The sequence below is a fragment of the Tachysurus vachellii genome, chromosome 21 (assembly GCF_030014155.1).
Source record: "Tachysurus vachellii isolate PV-2020 chromosome 21, HZAU_Pvac_v1, whole genome shotgun sequence".
Lineage (NCBI taxonomy): Eukaryota > Metazoa > Chordata > Actinopteri > Siluriformes > Bagridae > Tachysurus > Tachysurus vachellii.
The window spans coordinates 10369113-10381936 of NC_083480.1; the positions used below are offsets into that span (position 1 = coordinate 10369113).

General features: G+C 36.3%; 1 long non-coding RNA gene across 1 annotated transcript; it reads right to left on the reverse strand.

Annotated features, from left to right (window-relative positions):
- Positions 1–9202: 9202 nt before the first annotated feature.
- LOC132863821 (uncharacterized) lies at positions 9203–12155 on the reverse strand. The gene is made up of 3 exons (XR_009650154.1): positions 12094–12155; positions 11062–11151; positions 9203–9679 (listed from the first exon to the last, which is right to left on the reverse strand). It is a non-coding gene; the product is annotated as an uncharacterized LOC132863821 (long non-coding RNA).
- Positions 12156–12824: the final 669 nt, after the last annotated feature.

Here is a 12824-nt window from a genome sequence, read left to right on the forward strand (position 1 = left end):
ATTCAATAAAAAAACCCATGTAAAAAAAACACTTGAAAATTAACTTATCTTGTGTTAAATCACAAGATAAACTGATCAGGTGTAACCAAGTGAAAGTAGTGATGACTCTAGTGCCAGTGTGATTCTACCTTGTGACCTTGACTCTGTTTGGATTAATTCCAAAATTTAAGCAGTTCATCACTGTTTTTAATGACAATTCTGTATAAATCCTATCCCGTGTGTATTTTCTCTAAGGAAAAGCATTGCGTTGGTTAAGCATGTAGCATACTCCCACCTTTCCTATTGTATTTCCCCTCTGACTGTTAAATAATGTCTCAATAAAAACATGAACAGTATGGTTTAGCACCAGACAACTGTCCCAGAAGTGTCCTTCCATCTGTCATACCCATCACCTGCTCAGCTGAACAGCAGAGAACCTGCATAGTCTTCCCTGGGGTTCTGCAGTCTTTCCAGCACTAACAACAAAATTAGGTCTAAAGTTTCCTAGCAATCACTGCAACAGAGATCCCGCGATGCGTCATAGTGCAGTATCTGTGTCTAGGGTTTTCCCCCTGTAGGTCTGTGAGCGAATAGCAGCTCCTGTTCATTAGTGAGTGTGCTGCAGGCTTTCACTCTGCCTTACATCACCCCAATAGAAGGATCGTAACAGCTGGACTGCTTTATCTGCATGTCCTTTAACATTTATGTTTTACTGAAAGACACTGTGTGTACTTGTGAGTGTTTGCTGTAGATGTGAACAGAAGCTATTTTTTACCATATTGTTTTTTAACACCCTTGGAAGAATAGTATAAGACAATTGTCGCTTAAAGGGTTAATTATGACTCTTCCCCAGACTTATCATCAGTATATGGCTGAATATACAGTAAGAATGTGAATGACTAAGCAGTCTAGAAGCAATTAAACCCTGGGCCCTAGTGCACTCGTAAAGTGGTTTGTCTTCGAATCACAGACAGTGTAATAGCTTTGGAGCAAGGTCAGGTATCACCCAACTTTACCATTTAAAACTGAAAAAAAACAAAACAGACCCAGACGTTTCTCATAAAATGTAATCCACATGTTTACAAAAAAAGTTCTGTATCATGTACTATTTGAGCTCTACAAGCTTTTTCCACAATCTTTTCTCTACAGCACACACTGCTTTTGATGCTTTACATGACATGTTAAGGGTAATTTTTGTCCTTTACACACAATCCATTAGAGTGAACAATTGGGTAATTCACCCTACATGCAGCCAGGGCAAAAGAACACAAATCTCACCATCCGGCAGATCCGGGCTGTGGCCAATGCCTTCTAAACGAAAATGTATATAGTACAAACACATATACAAACAGCAATAAAATTATACTGAAATATATTATTAACCTAATCATTTATTTCCATGACATTGCCTTAGGAGCAAAAGGACATTGTTTAGTTCACCTTGGCTTCCTGTTCAATATTCATTAATTCCCTCTTAACTGTACTATAATAATGCACTCAAAATATCGAATCCATTAGGAAATAACCATTAATCATTATTACTGATGTCTTAATTTGCCATGAGAGCTCTCTTTGTCTCCCATGTTAGCAATGTTCAGTGTATTGGATTACAACTGATTGTGTCTCAAATTGCCAAACAATTTAAACTTCAAACAAACACTTTTTACTCAATTTTTAATATTTGTGTTGCATCCCAAATCTAACCATATTGCAGCTTTATACAGGAGCATTGTATTGCATCTATTGTCTGCCATTTTTCTATTTAATACATAGTAAATAAATAATTAAATTAAATTCAAGAATATAGCAGTATTCTCCCTCCAAGCACTGTGATATAAAATGGAATGGAATGGGAATGGAAAAGTGGAATCGAAAACTGGAAGTCCCATTTTCCCTTATGAGACCGCAGTGTGTACTGACCACATGCAGTGGATTGTAAGACCAGCTGAGAAAGCCACTGGGGTCTCTCCACCCACTTTTGAAACCCTCTACCTTATTCTCTCACACACTCTTCACCCTTCTGCCATCTGGCAAACGGTTCTGGAGCATCCATGGCACCACCACCAGATTCCACAACAGCTTCTTTTCTGAGTTAGTCAAGATTATTCAACACAGTACTGTACTTGCATTTCACATCACTTTTTACTAGCATGGTAAATAAAAAAAATAGAAATGTCAAAAAATCCTAGAAAGTCAATTGCACCAGTTATTTTATCTAATGCTATTCTGTTGTCCTATCTAGTTGGCATGAACTGTTCTGTGTATTTATAGCCTTGAGTATTTAGGTCATTTATCTCATAGGGCATTTTACATGATCTGAGATAAAATACTTATAGTCCATGGTGTTGTTGGAACACCTTACACTGAAAATTAGCGAATATTACATATAACCTTTACAATCTCAGGCATCTTATCTCCAGCTTCTAGAGGTACATTAGTATGAATTATGCCATGACTTTAATCAGCATCTCTGTCTGCCAAGGTCAATTTTTGATAATCATGTACTCTTTTTTTTTAACACTATAGAAGTTTTTTCACAATCCTAATGACAGTTACAAATCTTGTAGCAATGTGTTAGCTCTCTATGAGAGACATCCCCCTCCAGGATATTGGGGTATCAGCATTAATTATGGAATGATCTGGAGTCAAAGAGACAAAAGAGCATTTGCTCCTGAAAGGTTAAAAGCCAGTGCATGATTTATAAATGTGGAATGAGTGCAAGATTGGCAATTTAAAATATGTCCTTACAGCTTATGATGTGGACTGAAATATCCTGGGGATGCCATGAAATTAATATTGAGATTCTTATCATGTCTTTCTGTCTGTGGCCACACTAAAGCATAAGGTAAAACATGCTGTGAATCAAGTGTCACTCCTACTTTATTTTATATTACTGATTCAGGTTGGAAAATGCAGACAATTTGTCCTCCTACATCATTAAGCCAGCTCAGATACACCAATCATCATCATGTCCCAACTTTAGCCTAAAATGGAGTCAGACTACCTGTTGTCAAGAGAAAGCAATCAGGAGAGAATGTGAAAGAGTTCAATATTATGCTTTAAATGGAGAGCGGCTACAGGACTAACAGAATTTTAGCCATTTAGCTGGTACGACATTTAGAATCAGACAAAAAAAAGATATTTGTCTAAGATTACAGATTGCCTGGGATAATACCATATTCATTAAAGCTAACAAACCAATGGATTTTGGATTTTCAGACGCTGGCCAAAGAGCTGCACGGTAAAAATAATTCAAAAATGATATTTGAGTAAAAGAGGATTGAAATCTGTTTTTTCAAATACAATTTAAAATGCAGGATAAAAATAGCTCTCATATCACCTCATTAATCATTTAATATGTATCTTAAATAAGTAAGCCTGATTAATCAGCATGCTCATATTAAATTATTTATTAGGTTTTTATGTTACTATTTGTATATGTGGCTAGAGCTCGAGGTGACTTTTGACATACTCTCTCTATATACTGTGTACAAGTACTTAGTGAATACAAGTAAATACTAGGAATCTAGGTGTAAGAAATGTACATGTACATGATAGTATATCAAAAGCAACTAGCTCTCTCTACATATACAATTTGTATGCATGTAGTAAACTTAGTTAGGTTAACTTTAACACTGACAATATATTGGATATTATTTTGGTATTATTGGCTTTTTAGGGAGTCAGATCATGTGAAAATTGTGTTAGGTAACCCTACTAAAAAAACTCCTAAAAATAATACTATAAACTGTATGAGATTCTCTAGGTCTTGTATGACAAGAAATCTCTAATGCTGATTTAATAATTGCTTAAAGCAAGTTGTTAAAGCACGAAGGTTTTGTATTTTTGTTTTGTAAACTTGCTCTAGCTTGAAGAAGAGAAGCAAGTCTATCAATTGTTTCCAGCTAAAATGAGCTTCCTTTTATCTTTGTTTGGCTGTAGGATGTTTTGCCATGTAATGTGTACAAGGCACTGACTAATGATTTATTGGGACTATAGTTATTTGGAGAGGGCAGTGTTGTATAAAGTACTAGAAAGCAATACTTGAGTAAAAGTACAAGTATCATACTAGAAAAAGACTTTGGGAGAAGTAAAAGTTACCTTTTAGAATATTACTCAAGTAAAAGTCTTAAAGTATCTGATATTTTCTGTACTTAAGTATCAAAAGTAATTTTCTGATATTTAATGTACTTAAGTATTTGAAGTAAAAGTAAAAAGTAAAATTTCAGTGATTTTCGGTAGGCATAAGAGGCACTTCATCCGGTAGGAAGAATCTTTCATTCCAATGTACAGAAACATTTCTTGCAAATTCGGCCAGGAGTGTATAACGTTATCTTCTTCACCCTGTTCACCGAGTTCACCACTATTGTCGGGGTGGTCGTCTACGACAGGGGTGGACAACCCGCGGCTCCCGAGCCGCATGCGGCTCTTTGCCCGGTTTCATGCGGTTCTTACGTTCATATCGAAGTTTGTGTATCTTGTTATTGTGCGTGTTCGCTTCGCTTGAGTTAAATACGGTATTTTACGGTCAAACGCGCATGTAATGAAAATACCTCAAAGTTTCCAAGTAGGAGCAAGATCGTTTGAGTAAACAATTTGTGTCAAGTTCGATCTTAAAATGGCAGGGAAAAAAGGTGATGATCATGTGTGCCCATGTGTATGATGTGGCTCTTTTTGGTAACACAGTAAAAAATGTGGCTCTGTTGTGGCTCAGGTTCAGTTGTGCTTCCGCCTCCTTTTGGCAACATTATGCTGAAATAGAGCGTGCGGAGCTGCGTAATGCAATCTAGGAGCAGTGATTCGCCAAACCTCCCTTATTGCAGTCGGAATTTTATTTTTTATTTATTTTATTTATTTTTTTTATTTTATTGTGTAGTAACGAGTAACGAAGATGTTTAGTGGAAATATAACGGAGTAAAAGTATACATTTTATCTAGAAAATGTAGTGGAGTAAAAGTGAAAGTTGACATAAATTTAAATAGCGAAGTAAAGTACAGATACGTGAAATTTCTACTTAAGTAAGTTAACGAAGTATTTATACTTCGTTGCATTACAACACTGGGAGAGGGCATATTAATAAGTCATTCTAAGACACTCTCTTAGATTGGGTGAAATGTAAGAATGCATAAATTGAATGAAAATGCTCCAAATACTGAACCTTGGGGAACACCATAGGTCATGACATTCACATTTGTCCATTTCTACAAAGTAGTCCCTGCTATGTAAATGTGACTTAAAATCCAACCCAGGTTTCATCATAGGGCAGTGGAAGCTCAAGCATTTAAGGCTCTAGATTGTTGATCAGAGGATTGGGGTTCAAGCCCCATCATTGCCAAGCTGCTACTGTTGGGCCCTTAACCCACTCTGCCCCAGGTTAGCTGTATCATGGCTGAACCTGTGCTCTGACACCAACCTCCAAATGTACTGTATATGTGACAAAAATAAAGGCTTCTGTTCTATGTCTATTTAGGAATATTTTAAAGTCAGTGCAGGTCAAAGGCTACACTGAGAATTATAACAACTGTTCTACCAAAATCAGTATTTAAACAGATTAAGGACTTTTATAAGAGCAGACTCAGTGCTTCTGTTGGGGCAAAATTCTCACTGAAAGTTATCAAAAAATATATTTAAAGTTCAAAAAGCTTTTTATCGTCCTCAGGGTCATGATGGGACCCCATTATCTGAGGAATACTAAGTGTGAGATAAGAACACACCCTTGATGGAATGCCAGTACATCATAGGACACACACACAAGAAACCCAGGAAAACACTGGGAAAACAATGTGATGGGAGTAGATGTGTTGTAATAAGCGTTGTAAAAAGTATTTTTGAGTTTCTTTATTCTTTCTTTTAATATTTCATAGCAGTAAACTGTGAGATCTGAATCAGGTCACCTCTTTGCAGTGTTGATGACACAGACTCAGTACTGGACATCGCAAAATTCTAATTAACAGTCTGATAGTATTGATTTATTGAATTTCAAAACTAATACAATTTCTAGAGTTATTAGTGAATTTTAAGGTTTTTTTGTGTCTGTATTCAGCTTTTCTGCATTTTCACTCTTGGAATTGAACAGCAGTGGTATTTCTCCATAATATATTAAATGGTTACAGCTGTAACTGGTCCAGTGACATCAATAACACTAAAGTTATCCAGTGGATTATTACAGATTCAGAGTCTATGTCATAGGGTAGGCATTTTGTTAATGAAAAATGTACTCCTGGGATCATCTATAAATCATTTCTTAACATTTTTTTTTAAACCAGTACACTGGTGGTCCATTCCTCTGAGTGAATGGAAATCAGACATTTTTAATCAGTGTAAAGAAATGAATTATTTTATCGCCTCAAGTCTAAAATACAATTAGCTAGGACACTGTTGGCTTTCAGTCTGAGGTGTTTTTACCTCTGTTGGGATAGCCTTACACAGAATTTTAGTGGTTGAAAATAGCACCTTCAGATTTTAGATGCTTATAAACAATCATATGAGGGTATCAAAGAGGGCAGGAATCTGTTTGATATCACCATTTACTTTAAAGATAGAAACATTTCTGTGGAAAAAAATAATTTTTTTAATTTTTTTAATTTTTTAATAACTTTAATTTTTTTTCCCAACTTTTCTTAGAAAGCTATGTAAGCACTACTATGAACTGTGACATGACAAAGAAATTCAATGCCGAACATGGACACCAAAAAACAGGCACAATTCCACTTTTTTGGTCTTTGATAAAAATTATAGAATTCATCCATTGGTTTGTGTGTCTAGCGAGGTCCAAATCTGAAACTTAGTAGTTAAAACATTGACCAAAGTCTAGAGTATGACCATGAGAGCGTGTGGGTCCAGTCAAATGCTTTGAGTGACCAAAAGAGTATATTAGATTATACATAGTATGTTTGTGTAAATTATCACAGTTAAAAGACAATGCTTGAATAGAGCAGTGTGAAAGGATGTGAGGTATCAGTGTGGCATGTTCAGTGTTGTGGAGAAGAGCACACTGTAGCAGGCTTCTGATAGGAAACCAAGCAGCTCCCCAGGGTTGTTGTGGACACACAGCAGGCTCCACAGGGACACAGAGTCTCACCACCTGAACCCAAACAGTGGGAGTGCCAGCAACCTTAGGCAATTAGCACACCACTGCTGCTTGTTGAACTTCCTTTCTCCACCATGACAGCTATAAATGTTCCGGAACCCCTGGTGTTGGGCCTCATCGATTGCCTCATTGAAAAGGTCAATATCTTGGCATGACAGTGGTGCCCCCTGCCCACAATCTCTTCACGGCCCAGCCACCCACTGAAGGAAGAGACTGATCTAGCGCAGCAAAGCAGACTGACTCTTCTTACAAAGACTTCTAGTGTGTATTGTGCTTAACCTATTCAGCAATGTCGGGATAATCAAGATAATTGGAGGCATGATGTATGCATGAGGAAATGTTTTGCATCAACAAAATAGTTGCAAAATTACAAAATTACAAAATTTCTGATATGGACAATATGATCTAATTTGAAGGAAATTTAGAAAACAGAAATATTTTTGAATTGTATTATGACATATACAGTATGTCAGTATCTCTGAGCAAATATAATTATAAACTTTCCACAAATAAGATATTGATAATGAGGTATGTTGTGAAGTTATAGGTCTGTGAGAGAGAACATTATTTCATTTCTCCCCATTTTGTGAATCTTCCACTTCCCACCCACTAGCCAGCTCTTCCTTATTCACACAACTACCAACCAGAGAATGTGAGGTCTAATAATTTCTTTCTCGGAGACTTACAAAGCCAGCCACCACATATTTTTCAAACTGCATCACAGAACAGTGTAATGCACTCAGAGGAAAGCGCTATATAGCCTCTTCCACATTCATAAGATCACAGATGCCTGCAATTGGCTTGTGTCACTCTAACTGACAGGAGAAAACAGGTATATCATCCCTATCACCCTCACGGCCAATTTTGCTCCCTTGGCTCCCAGCCATAGATTGCTGTGGCATCATAGAGTTTTAAACTTGCACTCGCCAGGCATATTTCTTAAAATTATTAGTCAGACCTTAGGCTGCATTTTGTGCATTATTTTGTATCATTAGGAGTTGTTGTGGAAAGTAAAGTCACAGTCTTGAATCAAATGAAAAATTGAATCAAAAAAGACAGACGTCATTACTTGCTATGGCTTTGAGAAAACTAGAGGGGGCTCAGATAACACTTCACTCCTCCTGTCAATGTAGAATGGCCATTTTTATTTAATGTTATGAATGTTAAAAATATCAATTAGATTCATTTAGATGTGCATACAGGATTGGTAGAAGCATGTACTGACACTGATCAGTATTTTGTTTTAAGAAAGACATTTTATAGGTACTAAACATTTGCCATGAATGTTTTTGAATGAAATATACTATTATTTGAAAAAAAGGGTGGCTCTTCTTACGTAAAATGAACAATATTTACCATTGTTCTTACCCAGGATGGTAATAATTCTGCAGTTCACAGAATGCTTGAATAAATACCTGAAAACATGTGCTTTATGCACAAGCTCTTTAGTTTAAACTGAACAGAGAATGATCCTCCATCAACCACAAAACAGGCTGTTCCGAACGTGTCCACTAAATTTTTCCCCCACTAAAAGCGAAACATGCTTGTTTTGACAGGAAGTGCCAAGAACATTTGTTTTGGCTTAGAAAGATGAGCAGACTCCATACTTTGCCCTGCAAGTGTGATATGCATTCTGACTGTGCTCATCTCCCTGTCACCATGGAAATGATTTCCTCACTTTATTGAGATTTCAAACAGTGATACTATAAATGTCATGTACTGTGCATCATCATTAATATTATAGAGTTTTCATTTGTTGCCTTAACGTCTTGAGTTATAAGGTTAATAATAGTGAAAACAGAAATATTTCTGAAGTCTATACAATGATTCATGCCTGTCTATATTGAATGCTACACTAAAGAAAAAAGGTAGAAATTAAAATTTCAGTTGCAGTTTAGTTTATTTCCTGAAGTATAAAATAATACTCTGCATGCTGTATAATAAAAAATAAATTGTCTGAAGCTGTTTCCTAGCAATGTCATAATAAATAAATCACAGTACAATTCATTGTGTGGCTGTTTTATGTCACTTTATTTTATCTATTCAGCCACTGCTGATATCTGCATTGTCTGCATCCACATGCAGATTAAATTCATCTTCTTATCTCTGCAGCCGTAACATTTATGACCCTCCGATAGCGATACAGGATAAAGGATCTATACTCTTTGTATATTTCTGTTTCTGAATGCTCTTCATTTTGCAGTAGAAAAGTCTATAGCTAAAGCCTTCCATTCTGCCTTGCTGTATGTGTGCCAGAAACCAGTCCAGATAATCATAGTAATGCAAGCACCCTGAGCATTTATATCTCTTCTGACCACACACAAGCTCAGCTGCTGTTATGTTGCGGATAAACAGGGTCTCTGCATAACTCAGTGCCCCCTGTAGGGAAGCTGAATCATGACAAGGTTACGCTAAATTTGATACATCAGGCAAGGATGTGTGGAGATTCTTTCGGTGGTTAAGTGTACTTCTTGGCTCCATTGGCTTCCTGTGAGTATCCAGGGTTAGGAGAGGCAATGAAAAGCTGAGAGAGGTTACAATCTGTTGGTTTCCCACAACCTGGACACATACTGGAAATGTTCTTCCAATAACCACTGGTTCATTAGCCTCCTAAACATTTAACAAATAGTTAAAAAGTTAAAAAACTTATAGTTTTTACTAAAAAAATACCTTTGGTTTGTTACAGGAACTGAAAAGGTATTGTGTTTCTGGAATGACAGAAAAATGGGCTCTCATTCGCATTGACCTTTAACAAGTCTATAAGCCTCTAATGGTAAATCCATCCAAGATACAGGCTTTTTTGCCCAAGATTGATTGCTGTTTCATTTGCTTTATTACATGCCACAGATTTTCAGTTTCCTAACACATTGACATTATACAGAATGATACAAGCTGCATTGTAAACAGTGTTTTCCACTACACATACTGTAGCAATAGTGCAGTTGAAGTATTCTCCGTTTTAAAGCAAGTAGCCATTATATTATTATAATATAAGTAGCTCTAGTAGCACATTATACTTTGTGTTCTTTACATTTTTCAGGTAATATATTTCATGTTGGATGAATTCTCAGTTATATTCTCTTAAGTAAAGTCTGTTCACTCAAGTAAAGTTAATGTAAATTTTGTTCAAGGTTAAGGTTATTCATATGATTTATTTAAGATTATTCAGATCAAAGCTTACTGGATCCTCAATACCAACCATTCTATATACACCATGCTATTCACATTCAAACTAATATACATGAACTGCATACTACATATGGATTTTTTACTGTGTATATATATATATATATATATATATAGGGGGGCACGGTGGCTTAGTGGTTAGTACGTTCGCCAGGTCGGAGGTTCGATTCCCGCCTCTGCCTTGTGTGTGTGGAGTTTGCATGTTCTCCCCGTGCCTCGGGGGTTTCCTCCAGGTGCTCCGGTTTCCTCCCCCGGCCCAAAGCCATGCATGGTAGGTTGATTGGTAGGTTGATTAACTGGCAAAATTGTTTGTAGTGTGTGATTGCGTGAGTGAATGAGAGTGTGTGTGCCCTGTGATGGTTTGGCACTCCGTCCAGGATGTATCCTGCCTTGATGCCCGATGACACCTGAGATCACAGGCTCCCCGTGACCCGAGGTAGTTCAGATAAGCGGTAGAAAATGAGTGAGATATATATATAGCTTCCACATAGTTATGGCACTGCTGCTGCATAGCTTTAGCGTAGCTAACTCCATTTTTCGTCTGGACAGATGTAATACACCTGAATTACATTCTGAATTACATTTTGTAGCAAAGCTAACTACTTTTTAAACATAGCCTGCCCAACACTGATATAAATTAAATCTGACTAGAGTATTGTAATAGGATAATTGATAGAATAAAACAAACTTTCACTCAAAGCATCATATGGTACTAGCAAAGCAATTATACCTTTAAAATGTAATACTTGATCAAAAAGTTGTGTTAACCAAAGACATGAAAAACTACACACAGAGAAAAACATTACCTGTTTCTGAAGGATTTCTCCTTCCATTGTCCATATTGCATGTCTTTTCTTTTTACCATCTCTCTGGAAGACCTTTCAAGATGTCAAGCTCTAATAAGGCAAAGACAGACATAATCAATAATGGCCAAGACAGTTAGGGACAGACCACTGACTATCAAGAATAAATGAAGTACGCTGAATGATTGCATTATTGTTCTGGGCCAGTCTGCCGGATACAGCCTAATTCTGCACTAAATTACTCTGTTAATGGAGATTTCTTTTCTTGCTGAAAAGGCTTTATAGTGAAGCACTGCATAGTCTGTCTGTAAAATCACTCTGCAGTGTTCAGATATAAAGCACGGAAATCTATGTTCCAGTCTTTTGAAAGATGTTTGAAAACCCCAAAATCTATGAAAATTTAAAACTTGAAAGAGGGTACCTTCGTTTAAGCAAGCAGGAAGAGTAAAAAAGGCAGAAGAAATAGGCTGTGGAATTGAATCTGATAATACAATCACAACCCTTGAGAGCTGTATCAAACGTAATGGTGTAGCAGGCATAGAAACACCACAGAACATCATATTGTCAAAAGGCTTTTACTGACATCTACAATCAACATTTGGGAGATGCTTTAATGCAACCCACAGAAGCAGTAGAACAGTAGAAACTGGTTTCTCACTCATTCACTTTGAGAAAGAAAAAGGATAAGCTGTGAAGGGAATGGCTATTTATACTTGCTATAACATATAAGAAGTAACAGCAAAGACAAAATGATGTTTAATGACATTCCACAACATTTAAGGTAACTATAGATGGTTGAAATACATATATATATATATATGTCCTTTTTACCTAAATAAAAATAGTAATAGTTGGCAAAGTATTATTATAATGGAAATGAATCAATGTTACATTACATTTTTACTAGGTTACAGACTTAGGATACCATCAACCTAAAAAACTGTTTTTTTTGTTTTTTTTAATAAATACAAATAAAAGGGAATAAAAATAAAATTAAAAGTAGTTTAAGTGTTTTAGTAAAAGTTAGGTCTTCACCTGTCCTTTGAAGATGGCCAAGGACTCGGTTGTTCGGACATATCGGGGAGGTTCATTTCACCACCTCTGTGCTAGAACAAAAAGGAGTCTTGCTGTATGCGTACCTCTTACGCAGAGAGACGGTAGGGCTTGTCGAGCAGTGCTATGGGAAAATTACTTCAGTGCGTAAACAAACTCACCGTCAATGTTTATAAAGCTGGATTACTGGAGACAAGTACTGTAGTCTATCAGAGATGCTGTCCTGCTTGTGATTACATTCCCTGAGATTGACAACAAAGAATGTAAAAACAAGGAGAATGGTTGTTGATTTTTAAGTGGCCACAGAAAAAAAAAAAGCATTTATTTCCAATAATGATCAAACCATAAACTCAGCTTGGAATCTTGGGCACAACAATGTCAATTATATTGAGATAAATATACTAATATCGAAAATAATACTATAAAACACAATACTTTGCTCCTTGTTGCTGTTAAATTGTTTTGTCTCTTTGCTGCTATGGCAACTAGAAATTCTGAGTAGAAGTCCAATTGTTTACTTGATTTAATGACTGGGAAAAAAGTCTTGTTTACAGCAAACACGTGTGGCATTTATATTCTGATATTGCATGTTAAGGTGAAGAAATGTAATTAATGAGGAAAAGTATGAGTGATTGACATGTTTTGACACTAAAGGTGAAGAATCTGCCGTACAAAGGAACTGCGTATATAAAATGGCATACTTTGCAAAAATG